The sequence below is a fragment of the Prinia subflava genome, chromosome 1 (genome assembly GCF_021018805.1).
Source record: "Prinia subflava isolate CZ2003 ecotype Zambia chromosome 1, Cam_Psub_1.2, whole genome shotgun sequence".
Classification (NCBI taxonomy): Eukaryota; Metazoa; Chordata; class Aves; order Passeriformes; family Cisticolidae; genus Prinia; species Prinia subflava.
In genome coordinates, this window is record NC_086247.1 from 91,054,707 (window position 1) to 91,068,730 (window position 14,024).

At 39.5% G+C, this 14,024-nt stretch overlaps 1 long non-coding RNA gene across 1 annotated transcript; it reads right to left on the minus strand.

The window, feature by feature from the left end:
- Window positions 1-2,927: 2,927 nt before the first annotated feature.
- LOC134553436 (uncharacterized) lies at window positions 2,928-13,843 on the minus strand. The gene is made up of 3 exons (XR_010081086.1): window positions 13,709-13,843; window positions 12,754-12,885; window positions 2,928-10,607 (listed from the first exon to the last, which is right to left on the minus strand). It is a non-coding gene; the product is annotated as an uncharacterized LOC134553436 (long non-coding RNA).
- Between the last annotated feature and the right edge of the window lie 181 nt (window positions 13,844-14,024).

The following is a 14,024-nucleotide window of genomic DNA, read 5'->3' on the forward strand; positions in this document are numbered from 1 at the left end:
TAATGCGTCCTTGGAAGGTACTCAGATCTTGTGGTGATGGCTGCCATATAAAAAGCTATGCAAAATAGAAACTAGCAAGCAAGAAGCTTTCGAGCTGAAATGAAAATAGAATTAAATTGCCCAACTGTGCCACTCTGGTATTCTATTTTCTTGTATATAGTCTGATAGGCTTCGCTCTGTTCTCCAAAATACTTCATTGGGCCAAATTCGTTTGTGTGTAACTCCATTGACTTTAATACTTTCATAGAAGAGTTTTGTTTGGTCTGTTGGATGTTAGATGTTTTATAAATGCAGCATCATTCCTAGGAGAAGATTACTTAAAGATAAAAATGTTATCTATATTTCAACCCACAGTCCATCTTCCACTTGAGACCCAAGAGAGTAAAATAAAAATGTCAACAAATTAAGAGTTGGCAGCTGTCCAGGAAAATAAGTTAAAATGTTTTTTAAATTTTTTTCCATAGTTCCTTGAGAAACATTTCTATGATGTTGGAGAGAAGGCTGTTTCACATGAGGGTTTTGTTTATCCTATATTTAATTCATTTCTATCTTCATGATTTAAACCCTACATGATTTAAGTCAGCTACAGAGACTAATTAGGCAATGCTACAACAAGGATTACTGAACTGTAATTATTATTTATTCAAATCAGTGGAAGAATTACCAGGGCTTATGTTAATAGAAGCTAATGGAAGAAGAAGCAAAGGAGGCCAGTAGTGATTTTAACTGCATATTGTTATAATTTAACTGCATATTGTCAGCCACCCAGCAGTGCAAAAGTAGCTATCTAACTGACACCCTGAAATAGAGGCCTACTGCTTTTGGCTTGTGAGTTGTTCATTTCAACCACAATTTTAAAAAAATTATCTCCTTTTAAAGAAAAATCATTGGGAAAAAATTTACATACAGGGTACCAACAATAGTATTATTAGCTGGTTGATGAAATAAAGTGCCAGGAAAAAGCTGCAGAGATATATTTGCCTGATATTTTCACTGTATTTGAAATGTGTGGGGTTTTGCTCATTCTCTGAAAGACTCCAGACTGCTTAATTGCTGCAAGTGCCCACAGCTTTTCATCTGCAGTTTTAACCCACCAGTTACTTCCCAGCTGCACTTCCAGCATTCAAAAAGCTTGTTCCAGCTGCATTTTAATTTCACTGAAAAGTTTCAACACTCCCCAGTCGGAAGAGTGCCCAGCTGAACTGCCCAAGGGTCCTCTTCTCCTCATCCCCTTCCCTCCGAACACACTCCAGCTAACAAACTTGTCAGGGCTGGTGCAGTCTACAGGCACATTATGGTATAGTACCAGGGTTTAATCTAGGCAAAGATCCTGATCTAGAGATAAACTGGCTGATGCAGAACACAGTATGGAGAGCCCAGGTACATTCTCCTCTGATCCAGCATGAAATACTTTGGTTCAGTTGAATAAAAACATTCTCATTCTGGTCAATCCAAAAACATTTCCATTTTATCCAACCAGGTAAAAACTGAGATTTTGTACAAACTGTCTTGCATTTAGTTGTGCTTTCTGGAAATGGGGCCCAATGTCACTTAGGACTCTAGATGCTAGTAATGAAAAGGGAAGAGGCAGCCATTTAAAGCTGCAATTCCTTTTGTAGTTCTTCCCTACTCTCAAGTTTCCCAGATCCCAGATTCATTTCTCTGCCTCTCTGTTAATGTTACTCCCCTGAAGTCATAGGAGATGAAGAAAGCAAGGCATGTGTGTGTAATTTCAACAATGTGGGCTTCTTGTCAAGGGAAAAATCAATATGTAAAATCACCTTATAAGAGATTATTTTTCCATTTGATAAAGATGTGCTTGCTTTCCTCCCATGCAGCCTCAGGTCACGTGCATCTCTCTAACTTCAGATGCGTACACAAGGGAGGGCATGTGGCAGGGCACAGTCACAGCCTGGAAGGGTATAAAATGCAGAAATGGCCAAGGCATGACAGCATGAAGATAAGTTCAGTGTGTCGGACCCTGAAGTCTCCTGCACTCTTGCAAAATTTGGGGACTGTCCGTTGCCACAGGGATCCAAGAGCTAAAATCCTTTTCTCTCAATGAAAGCACAGCTGTCCTTTCCAGGCTAGTGAAATCTTGGGGCTCCAGCAATGTCTCACCAAAATGATGAGATTTGAGAGATGGGTCCATTTGTCTTTACCTCCACAAATATATGTCCTCACTGTCCATTAACTGGAACACGGGAGTGTCTTCAGTACTAGCCTAACAATCCATAATGATTTTCTCACTCCTAGTAGTTTGCCACCTTCAGTTCAATCCTGAAGATACAGGTGATAAAAGTTAATGTCCAGATGGATTATATGTATTGAAAACAAAATTTTATATTGTTAGTTTCATATAATGTGTCTGATTTTTTGTGTCTGAGCTCCAAAATGCTGCAACAAAGATGTGGTTTTGCTACATAATCTTCTTATTTGTTTTTTAAATCTTTCATTCAGATTTATGCAGATGTTCAGTCTGCAGCTATGCAAAATTTCAGATGGTTGTAGACATAGAAAACAAGATCACAAGTGTGTACATAAGCAAAATGCCTCAGCAATGCTGACTTGAAAACCTGAGCTGACTGTCCCCACTTCATCTCTGCATAGCTGGCTGATTAGTATTTGGTTTTTAACTTACCTCTTCAAAGTACAGCAAGTGTACAGTGGAACTTCAGATGTCATCACACCTACCCCATCTGTCCTCAAGCCAACGTGAAAAGAAACTGCTGACACACACTTCCACACTCAGAAAAATGTTCCTGGGTCTTACTGACAGACATTGCTCTGTTTCGACCACTGCTGTTATAAAAGCCCCTTGGAACAAAGACATCCTTTTTATTTTTATGTGACACTTAGCATCGTAATGTCCCAGTCTGTGACTAGGGCTCTGAGATGCAATGGGAATAGAAATAATGTTGTAATACAGGCACTTGGAAAATTATGCTCAGCTGGCTTTCTCTTGCTAGAATTTGGCTTTGCTCTTGATGAGGTCATGTGAAAGGAGCATTTATTTATTTATTCATTATTTTTGCATATGTACAAAAGGGTTCTAGAAGTGCATCCTCAGCACCTTTTACACAGCTACAAATTATCTTTATAAAAATAACACTAAAGCAAAGTGTAGCACAGCCACTCAAAAATAAATAGTTAAAAATACACTTGGCAAATGAAAAGCTGGAATCACATTTCTGTATCAGTGAGATTCTTCCCCGAGCAGAGTCCTGTTCAGGGAAAAATAAGGGTCTTTATACTGAACCCATAGAGTCAACAGATAGGATGTTTTTCCAAGTTTGAGAATTCAGTGAGTTGCAGAGCCTAAAGGCCAGATGTAAACTGCATGGAAGGCCTTCAGATTTCAAGTGACCTTCTTGACACAGCAAAGATGGGTGGTATCAGTGTGTGTAAGATCCCCCTGATTTTCTGTGTTTCTATCAATCAAGAAATCACATCTATTCTTCCAGCTATTCATGTCTTCAATATTATATCAAAATAAGAAGAACAAGACTCACGGTAGATGGAAAACATTGAGATAATTTTCCCATCAACAGCTGTAGGAAAGTAAAGATATTACAAAAAATGCTGGGTCCTCACTGGGTTAGGGTCTCTCCTAAGACAGAAATTATGGCTATCAGCTTCTGTTTCATTTCAAAGTGTTTATTTGGATTAGAGTTATACAAAAAATATAAATCGTTCATGGAAAGAGTTCTGCTGAAAGTTTTAAATCACCTTCTGGGTTATATTCTTTGTGAACACAGCATTGTAATCTGGAAAGATGTAGTGATTTAGTAATTTGGGCCATTTTGTCAGGCACTGCCCACTGAGGGATCTTCCTTAGGAGCAGTATTTAGTATTCTTTGTTTTAAACATAAATTCCTTTGCTTTAAATATAAAGTAACACTTTAGCTTGTTATGTTAAAAAAATGCTCATACATCATTTGCCATTCCTTTAGGAGAAATGGATATAAAGCAAAAAATGTCAAACTTCTTCAGACATTCACAATAACCTTAACAATAGTGAGATAAATGTATAATGAGTTTCTACTTGTTCTACTGAATTATAGGGGCTTTTCCTTGATGATGAAAATATATGAAAAAAAGTCAGCAACTATAATTTAGGGGCTTTATATCTGCAATACAGGACTTATAATAATATTGCCATTTCTCATACCGGTTCCAAAAAGGACATCCATCCTATTCAAACCAGAAGGTTTAGCAGGCAGAGTACCAATCTACATAATACTCTCAATGAAAAAATGTAAAATGAAAGTCTTCAGTGTGCATAAACTCATACAAAGCTCTTCCAAAAGCCAGAGTACCTTGCTTCATCAGATGGCTAAGTCATAACTGAAGTAATTTCATCTTTTTAAAATCTGTTTTTTCTTTTTGGCACCCCAGCAGAATTTCACAGCAATTAGGTACTCATTTCAGCAGCTGTACCTTACCTAAATATATTTAGATGAATGCAAAGACTACTTTTGTCAGATTTTTACAAAATCAACCAGCTTGAACCTTACAGCAAAAACATGGATATTCTGTAGGGTTTCTGCCAATTCTGGAAAAGGTATTTTCTGCTGACAAGCAACTAGCTTTCTGCTATTATTAAAAATTATTCAATGGCATTTTTGCCATCTGTTATGGTGTGTACTCTTTTTTAATGCAATGAAATTTGACACTTAAGTGCAAGGGAGAAAGATTTCTACACAAACAGGATCTATCTCAAAAAATTAGGTACCCAGAACTGTAATCTCTTTTCATATATTGCCAAAAATGCAACATGTTTCAGGCACAATTATGTCCCCAAATGACCTTACTGATGCAAAATCTTTTATTGGACTGCTTTCTTTCATTTGGAAATGCTGCAAAATATAACCCAGACTATTGGTCAGTAACAAAAAGAAACATACTACTTCTTCCAGCCACAGTATTAATTCATAACATCTTGCAGTCAGGGGGTGAAGTTTCATTTTCTGAGTGATCTACCTTTTATTTAAAAAGGAATTGTGGTCTTGCAGAATCCTAAAGAAATGGGGGCTAATTCTTTTTATGAATAGTTAAGCAGTTATCTATCACAAGTTAAAGATGTCTTCTTCCAAGTCTTTTGGCCTCACAATATTTATTTTTGGAAAGCTGTAGGTGATGTTGACATTTTAATGCTTTTTTTCCAAATACACAGGGATTTATTTTATGCAATTTTTATGGTTATAAAGTTAATTGGATCTCAGTCCTCCTCTGAGTCCCTCCAAATCCCTCCCAGCAGAGATCACTCTTTACATCAGCTGTAGAGGGGAACATTCCCTATTTTTAGATGAGTCTACAGTGCTCTGTAGAGTAACCAGTCGCAGCCCAGACACACAGTCAGTTTGTGGCATTCATGTCTCCTCCCCAGGGAGTCTATGACCAGGTCTCATATTTAAGTCATGATTAGAAGAAACAAAGCATTAGATAACATCTAGGGTATTTTAAGTAACTTATGCTTGCATCTGTCTTGCCTATGCACCATTCCTTGAGTGGACTGTCTTCTCTCAGCCCTCACTAAGTCTGTGTGACTTCTACAAAGGCAACTGACATTTCAGAAAGTACATCATGGACCTCATCGATGTTTCTCAAAGTTTGTAGAGTCATTGATCATTTCTAAACAAATAATGCCTCCAGGCTCAGAAGGAGTTTGATTTCATGTCCTCAAGGACATTGGGTTTGCCTTGTCTTTATGGGTCTTCAGTGTCAGTTAACAGGCACCTGCCTAGAAGCTAAAGTTTTCTGAATTGAAACATTGCAGTTGTCTAGAAAATGCTTCCATAACCAGCTCATTCAATCTACAGATCCAATGAAATATTACACAAAAGAGAAACTCTTTATCTCTGGACTACAGAGTTTGCATTTTTCCATGGAGGCAAAAAGAATCATTTGTATCCAGCTAAAGAGTACATTTGACAGTCTTGCAATATATTAATAATTATCAGCCACAGAGCCTTGGGTCCAGAACCAGTCTCTAGTCTAGATGTACTAAGGACATCTGCAAACATTGGAGGATGCTGGGAAGCAGGTCAAAGTTAAGGTAAGGGAAGCAGCTTCCTTAACTGCAGCTACAGCCAAAGACATTGCTTGTTGCCAAGGGGTAAAAAAACCCACTCAGAAGTTACATGAAAGGAAACAAGGTTGTTTATTCCCCTTTTCCTGTGTTTTTGTAAACAAGATTATGAGTTTTTCTTCCGATTCATGTTGGCAAAATTTCCTCCCTCTATCCACAGCTTTAAAACTCTTAGAAAGCTGATCAGTGTTGTCAAAGAACAACAGTGCTACCTAAAATGTCAGTCATCGCTGGGATGGCAGACATTTAGGACTTTTGCATCTTTGTCTTGAGGTGTATACATAATTTTTAGTTTTAAGCATCTTAAAACATCATTGGGGATAAGAAACAGAGAAGGTTTAACACTAACATAGCATTAAATCAATAACATGAGATTAAATTCAGCCAAAATCACTCCACAGTTCTAAAAGGAGATAATTCTAGGATGGAGATGTCTGGAAAGAAAACAGCAGTGAAAGAAACAAACTAACGGGGTTGGAAGCCCATTTTGAAAGCAAATACCCAGCTTGAGCCATTTTGCACAGAGCATGCCACAGGTATGCTCTGCTCCCTGAAACTGAGTTTCTAGCTGAAATCAAAATGTGGAGAAGTCTGCAGAAACCTTAAAAAAAAAAAATTAGAGACCTGATGAAAATTATATATGTAGATGCAGAGACCAACAAAAAGCATCTGTGTGACTAACTGATTCTCATACCTTAAAGGAAAAAAAAGGAGGAAATTATACCATACCTGCGTAATGCCCAGTTGCATGCCTGGGTGCTTATAAAGGCAGTGCTAACTTCAGCAGCCCTGACCTTCAGCATAAAGGTCTTGTCACATCACCTTAGAGATAATCCTGTGCAATTAATACTGATTGCATGTGCCAGATTTGATTCTGATGTGCTGCACCAAAATCGTGACAGAAAGCCACAGACAGGAGCAACTGTCCAGAGCTGAAGCTAACATTCTCTGTTTCAGATGAGAATAAGAGTTGACATCATTGTTAACATGGCTGAACAGAAATATGGTGGCATCGTATCCAACCACATCAGTCTATTTCTGCTTCAGCAGATACCATTTTCCTTTAAACTTTTATGTCATATTTTTTTATTTCACATATTTCTTTATTATGCTTTTTAACATTATTGGCTAATTCATTAAGAAGTTTCTGTTACTAGTTTCACAGTACTTCTGCTAAAAACATATGAATAGCTACTATTGTGTTTATATTATTATCATCAGAACATACCATATAACTTCCTCTCTCTAAACAACAAATACGACATTAACCTTGCTGGAATAAACAATAATTGCTTCAACTGAACCTATATCTTGTTTTGTTTGTGTGAAAGACGTGTTTTAGACATGAATATTCTGTGCTTGCATTGCAGCATTGGCCAAAGGGGAGGCTTTAGGTTTGGTTATCTATAGACAGACCTCTTCACTATTGCTCTTCTGAGCTGTAGTGAGAAATACAGCAAACTTAACCTTGGTGGAGAAGGGAATAGGAGCAGCAAAGTGGCTTTTTTGCCAGCCATCTTAAGAATCCAACTAGACTTGGAACAGGTAATAGTTAGAAGAATCTAGTTCAGCATTTCTTCTCAGTTGGATCCAGATGTCAAGCCAATTTATCACAGGATTAGATGGAAGTGTTGTCTAAGTAAAGGGTTTAACTGGTAAAACCCATGGTTCTCTCAAAGATGTTACAGATTCCTTTCTCTCTTGCAGGATTTTTGGGGTTTAGCTTATTTAGCTTTATTTTCTCCTTTTAAGAAAAAATGATACAGCATATTGTATCCCCTGAATAAGTCAGAATATTTAATTGATACCACAGGAATAAAAATTTGGAAATTTGTTTTCCATCGCCTTGGGGTCTGCCTTGCATTTTTATCTGTTTAAAGTAAGACAGATGTCTCTTGAAGCAGAATCCTTACACTTGACACTATCAGGGAGTGTAGTATTGACCAAAAGGTCAATTGTTTTCCATCCAGCTGTAACTTTAGAGACAAGTGACAAAATGGAAACATTTCTCTGCTGATTGACACCTACTTTTTAGAGGTGGAAACCAATGCAAGGCAGAGGAGAATCTAGCTTCCAGTCTCTTTGGTAGAAAGTATACAGTTTGACCATTCATGGGGGCCATGAAGAAACTTGAGCCTCTCTGTGCTGCTCACATGACTCCAGAGACCATGAGCTCCTTCTACATCCCACCTGTCAGAGCCACAAAGTCATCTCTGAACTTGCTTTATCTTATGTCCACGTTCCCAGTGAAGGAAGGCTTGGTGGAGAAACAGGCTTCCTCGGCTCTGCTTCTTTAATGGCCTCAGCACCCACTGTAGCACAGGTTAGTCTAGCCCAAAGAGACAGATGAGAGGATGTCACAAACAGTCTGACAACTGCTGCAGGACTTGTGTCTTCATTAGTTTTGCACATGCTTATATGGCTTTGTTTTTGATATTTTTTTCTGTGCATGAAGCTGCCTCAGATATGCCTCTTATCACAAAGGAAGATTCTGCATAATTAATTCTCAGCATTATGGTCCACTTGATAATTAATTTGTTCATTCTCTTGCTGCATAACTGTTTCTCTACTTAACCGACTGACTTTGGTAATAGTTCTCTGCATAATTGATTCATATTGCTGTTGATTCTCCCCATTTTTATTTAATATCAGAAATGATTTGCTGTATAACTGCCTCATTGCTTAACTCATTATCTACACAATTGCTTGGTATCATAATTGATTTACTGCTCAACTGTCTCACAGGATAACGGACAGCAAGTAACGGCCTTCCACTTTTCACCTCCATTTCCCATCCCTACATCTGCCTCTTTCCTTCTTTACATGACAACCCAAATCTTGACTGATATCCATTTTAGTCCAGTACAAAATGTCACTGCTACCGTCAGTTCCCTGGCCTATATTCAGATTCCTCCAGCCCCGTTTAGTGTCTTTCCCCATTGCTCTTCCAGCTGTATCACACAGAGTCAGCACAGCTTCAGCTCTGGGTCTGTCATATATTCTCAACATATTCTCAGCCTGTTTTTCAAACTTTCATGCTCATCTCTTCTGCCCTCCTTTCACCACTTTAAGTTCATGTCTGTCCCCCCTATGGATATTTTTACCTACTACTAACTTGTAATCTTTTCTTTGCACATTTACACCTGGAAGACACCTCTGGACTACTCCACAAAGCTTCTTCTCTGCCTCCTCCTTAAAATCTTCCCTCAAAGCCACACTTTCTGCACTGCACACAAGGCCTGCTACACCAGAGGCCACTATAGTATTACTGTCCTTATATGACAGTGGTAAAACTTTAAAACTGCTGGCAGCACACCCGGATTGCTCATGCATCCTTGCACACACCATCACACGGCTCCCGATCCTAATTCTCTTCACAGCATATCATGTCCTTCTTAAAAAGCACACACAGGCTGCTGACTTTGTCTTGTATATTTGCACTGCCCTGCCTGAGATAAACTGGGAAAGACTGTAAATAATAGATGCATTTCCAGAAAGTTAAAAAGCCAATGCACAACAATCTCTAGGGAGGAAAGATTTCACCAGTAGAGATGAGCCCCAAATTCCACTCTACTCCTTCCCTTTTCACTTGCCTGGAAATCGTATTTTTTTCCAAATCTTCTGCCAGTGTGAACCAGATCTCTGAGGAGCAATTAAAATGCAGCACAGAAAGTCCTCCCTGGCAATCCCACTGCAAGATTCCTTTAGGAAGAAAGTAAGACCAGGGTTGCGAGGACATGAAATTCTTATTTGCAACTTATATGATTCCCAGCATGCAAAGATGAAAAATGGGAAACTCCTATGGATAAAATCCTCCCTGACTTCTGTCTTCCTGCTTACAGCAGTCAGAAGCAGCTGCTGCTGCCCCTCTATATCATGACAACAATTCCTCCCACCTTTATTCAGTCAAAGGTGGTGAATACATAAATATTTTGTATACAAGGTAATTCTTGGGTTAGCAGGAAGGGATATTGGTCCAAATTGTCCTCCATCATAATGGCATTCAGTTTTGATAGCTTTAAACACACACGGTTTTTATCTGTTCATTCTATAGGAAAAACACATCCTGTGAGAACATAGCAGGATTTAATATTCTAATATAAATGCCATTTCTTACTGCTGTCAACCATAGCACTTGAATAAATATTATACCTCCTTCCTTCAAGAAATCACAGCAGGGTTATTTCTGGCAATTGAACCAGCTTCCAGTGAGATGCACTCTGCTGGTGGTTTCTGCAAGGAGATCGGTGCACGACCCCATTTTAAGAACTCTGGAATAGCTGTTTAGCGACTCAGAGGATCAGGTCAATTGGTTTAAACCTCGTCTGGGTCCCAAGGCTGAATTGGAGCGGCACTGACAGGCAGCACCAGCAGCAGTTACTGCTGCCACCTATGGGTACCATCACTTTGGCTTCATTCCTCGGCGATCCCTTCATCCTGTCAAGCCATCCATACCTGCTGGCGTGCGTAAACAAGTACAATGGAAGAAATCTCACACCCATCACTGATTTGTCCCCTAAAAAAGAAAATAAAATAACAGAGGAAGGCCTTCACCTATGCATTCTCCTGAAAAGAATCAGAGAAGATTCTGAGCACTTAGAATTATTATCTGCTATAGAGAAGGAAAACAACAGTATCTTTTTATTGTCTGCTTTCAGTCTTTTGGGTGCCGCCTTCACTTCAAAGTCACTGGAGCACACTCATCCCTGACATAACAGCACTGAAATTACTTGGAATGCACCTTATCTTTTGTATATTCATTGGATAGCTGTTACAGCTCTTCCATTCAGTGTGGGAAAGCATTCATGAACTGGTGACTCTCATTCTTTTATATACTGGGAGGTTTTTTAGCTTTTTCCATATAGAACTAAGACTGGTTTGGGGCATTCATCACCCCGACAGCTGTTAATCCCCCTGAACTCTATACAGTTACTGTGTTAAAACATTTTAAGTAAGTAACAGTACTAGTTAATGCTATTTTGGATTACACTTGTGATACTTTTAGCTCATTAGTCTGTCTCTGTGGCTAGTCCCAGATGCTTGAGGTCCAAAGTGAAGAACCTCCATAGCAGAGAATTAATGCAAGGGCACAGGAACCAGTCCATTGACACTACAGGGAACTGTATTGTAAAATCCCTTTCACAAGTGAAGCACACTCAACTAAGAACTGATTTCAGCTTTTGATCCCTCCTAATTCCTGTGGAAAAGCTTTTCACAAGCTGTACTGTTGAGCAAAAACCTTTTAATTTCCAATCTACATTTATTTACAGCCACTTTACACCAAATGTTCTTTTCCCAGTAATGTCCTTTCACATAAACTATAGTTCTTTTTTTTCGATTTTTACTCTTCCATTTTGCTTACAGATGCAAACAAGAACCCCTCTCAAGCTTTGTTTTTTCTTAGTTAAACAAGCCAGTTTCTTTTTAATCACCCGCAATTGAAAGGATGCTTTGCTTCCCTTAATTATCCTGTTTACACAAGGGTCTCCGTTTCAATTCATCTTTCCTGTACTGAAGTGACCAGAAATGTATTTCATACTTGAAATCACATTATACTAAAGGGTCAATGAAACCTTCCATGTGAACCACTGAAAATATCCTACTTGATACACCTTGGGGTTCATTTGCTTTCCTTGCAGCCATCGCACATTGGTAGGTCAACTAATATGTCCCAGAGCCCACTTCATCCTCCTTCAGTGTTCACTTAGAAGTACAGAAGATGTTGTAATTAGTCCTTATTTTGCACTTTGCATTACTTTGCCACTTCTGTTACCCTAGTTTCTAAGGTCATTCACCACTTGTTCTTTCTCTGCAGATCTCTTTTACAGCCAAGGGGGTTGTAACTCCATAGATCAGTGAATGTTGTGTGCCTGCAGGGATGAAGTTTTCAGGACACAAAGCATTTCCTTAATTTATAGTCTTTATGCTGGGTCTATCAGCTTTCAAAGAGTAATGGATAGATTAAAGTCAAGCATTAAGCAACTTGGAATCATGAAATAGCAGGAAGTTTTTTGTCCTGTTAACTCTCCTGGCTTGCAACTGCACTGTTCCTGCCTTTTCATGCAGAAATTAGTCCCCAGTGCTCAGTTATCAAAACTGATAAAACTGAAGCTAATGTAGGCTACTGAAGGTGCCTCCAGAACTCTAGGAGGCTACCTCCTAGTAGTACACAACTATCTCCAACATGGAGAAAATGGTCAAAAATAGGATGTGGAAGATCATAGAATCAAGGAATGTTGGAAGGCACCTTAAAGAGCATCTGGTTCCAGCCTCCCTACTATGGGTCTGAACACCTTCCATTAGACCAGGTTGCTCAAAGCTCCATCCAGCCTGGTCTTGAGCACTGCCAGGGATGGGGCATTCACGGCTCTCTGGACAACCTCTCCCAGTGCTTCACCACCCTCACAGTAAGGATTTTTTTACTAGTATCTAGTGTAAAGCAACTCTCTTTCAAGTTTAAAGTCATTTCCCCCTGTCCTGCCACTACATGCCCTTGTAATTAGAGTCTCTCCATCTTTCTTGTGGGTCTCCTTTAGGTACTAGAAGGTGCTACAGGCTTTCCCTGGAGCCCTCTCTTCTTCAGGGTGATCAACCCCCATTCTTTCAGCCTGTTCTCCTGTACAAGAGGTTCTCCAGCCCCCTGATCACATTTATGACCTTACTCTGAACTCACTCCGGCCTGTCCATGTCCTTCATCCATTGGGGACCCCTGAGCTGGATGTACTACTCCAAGTGGGGTTCCACAAGAGCTGAGTAGAGGGAGACAATCACCTCATTCAACCTGTGACATGACACTGGAAAATGAAAAAAAAAAAAAGAAAATGTTGATCTCTGACACAAAGACAGAAATTCATCTGCCCTAGGAGATCTCTGTAGCTTCTGGTAGTGACTTTGCTTTCATTAGAGAAGATGAAAAGAGGCACTGTGTGATAGACCAGCATGCGTGGGTGCATCTGACCCTGAACGGGCTGGCTCCAGATGCAGTCAGAGCCTCCGTCTGTACAGCACTTCTTGCATCATTACCTGACATCATGTCCAGGCACAAAAAACACTGCAAAATGCAAACTGGCAGTTGATATAAAAGAAGATGCTTCAGTAGTCATAGTTTTGCCTTTCACTTGCCCTAACAAGCGCAGGGCTTTGAAAGGGATCATTGAAGAAAGTATCAAGGAAAATACACTGCACCAGTTTCTGAATCATCCATAGAATGAAAAGACAACTGCCTGCAGACTCACGAATGTCAGCAATTAGTGCTGTGCTACTGCTAGGCAGTGTGCATGGAACAGCCAAGCAGATGCAGTGAACTTATTAGGCATATTTCTGCTTTTACTTACAATGAAAACAAACACAACTGTGAGAGTCAGCCCACTGATGTCCCTGATCATCAACAGTGCAAGTGGTTTAAGAAATGGCTGTTCGTGCTGCCTGCAAGCATGACATCTCTCTGATACACAGAAGTAATATTTATAGTTTATTTTGAAAAAACACCAAGGGCTTCTACTGTTCTGCTTTATCACCACAGCAGCTGGAGGGAGGTGCTGCTAAAGCCCTGCTGGCCTTGTGTATGTGCAGTCTCAGCTGCAGTGACACTGCCATGTGCCATGGTGGGTCACCTACCTTTGTACTTATATAGGTACACCCAATTGATGCCATCTTCATGCTGATTAGCTGTACTTATTAATCCTAGTAGGAAGAAGAAATGGTGCTGCATGCTTCTTTCTGTGAATTTGCATATAACAGGAAAAATATCAACTTGCTCTAAAGTAAGTGCTGCTTGGAGAACGTGGCAGTGGGATGAACCAACTTCTTCTCCTATTAATTTCCTACAAATATTAAGTAATGTGTCTTAAGAACAGCACATAAGGAAAAACCTATTCTCCTGTGTTCCTCAAAAACCTGTATTTTTGGCAGAACCTAACAAACAGCGCCTGTT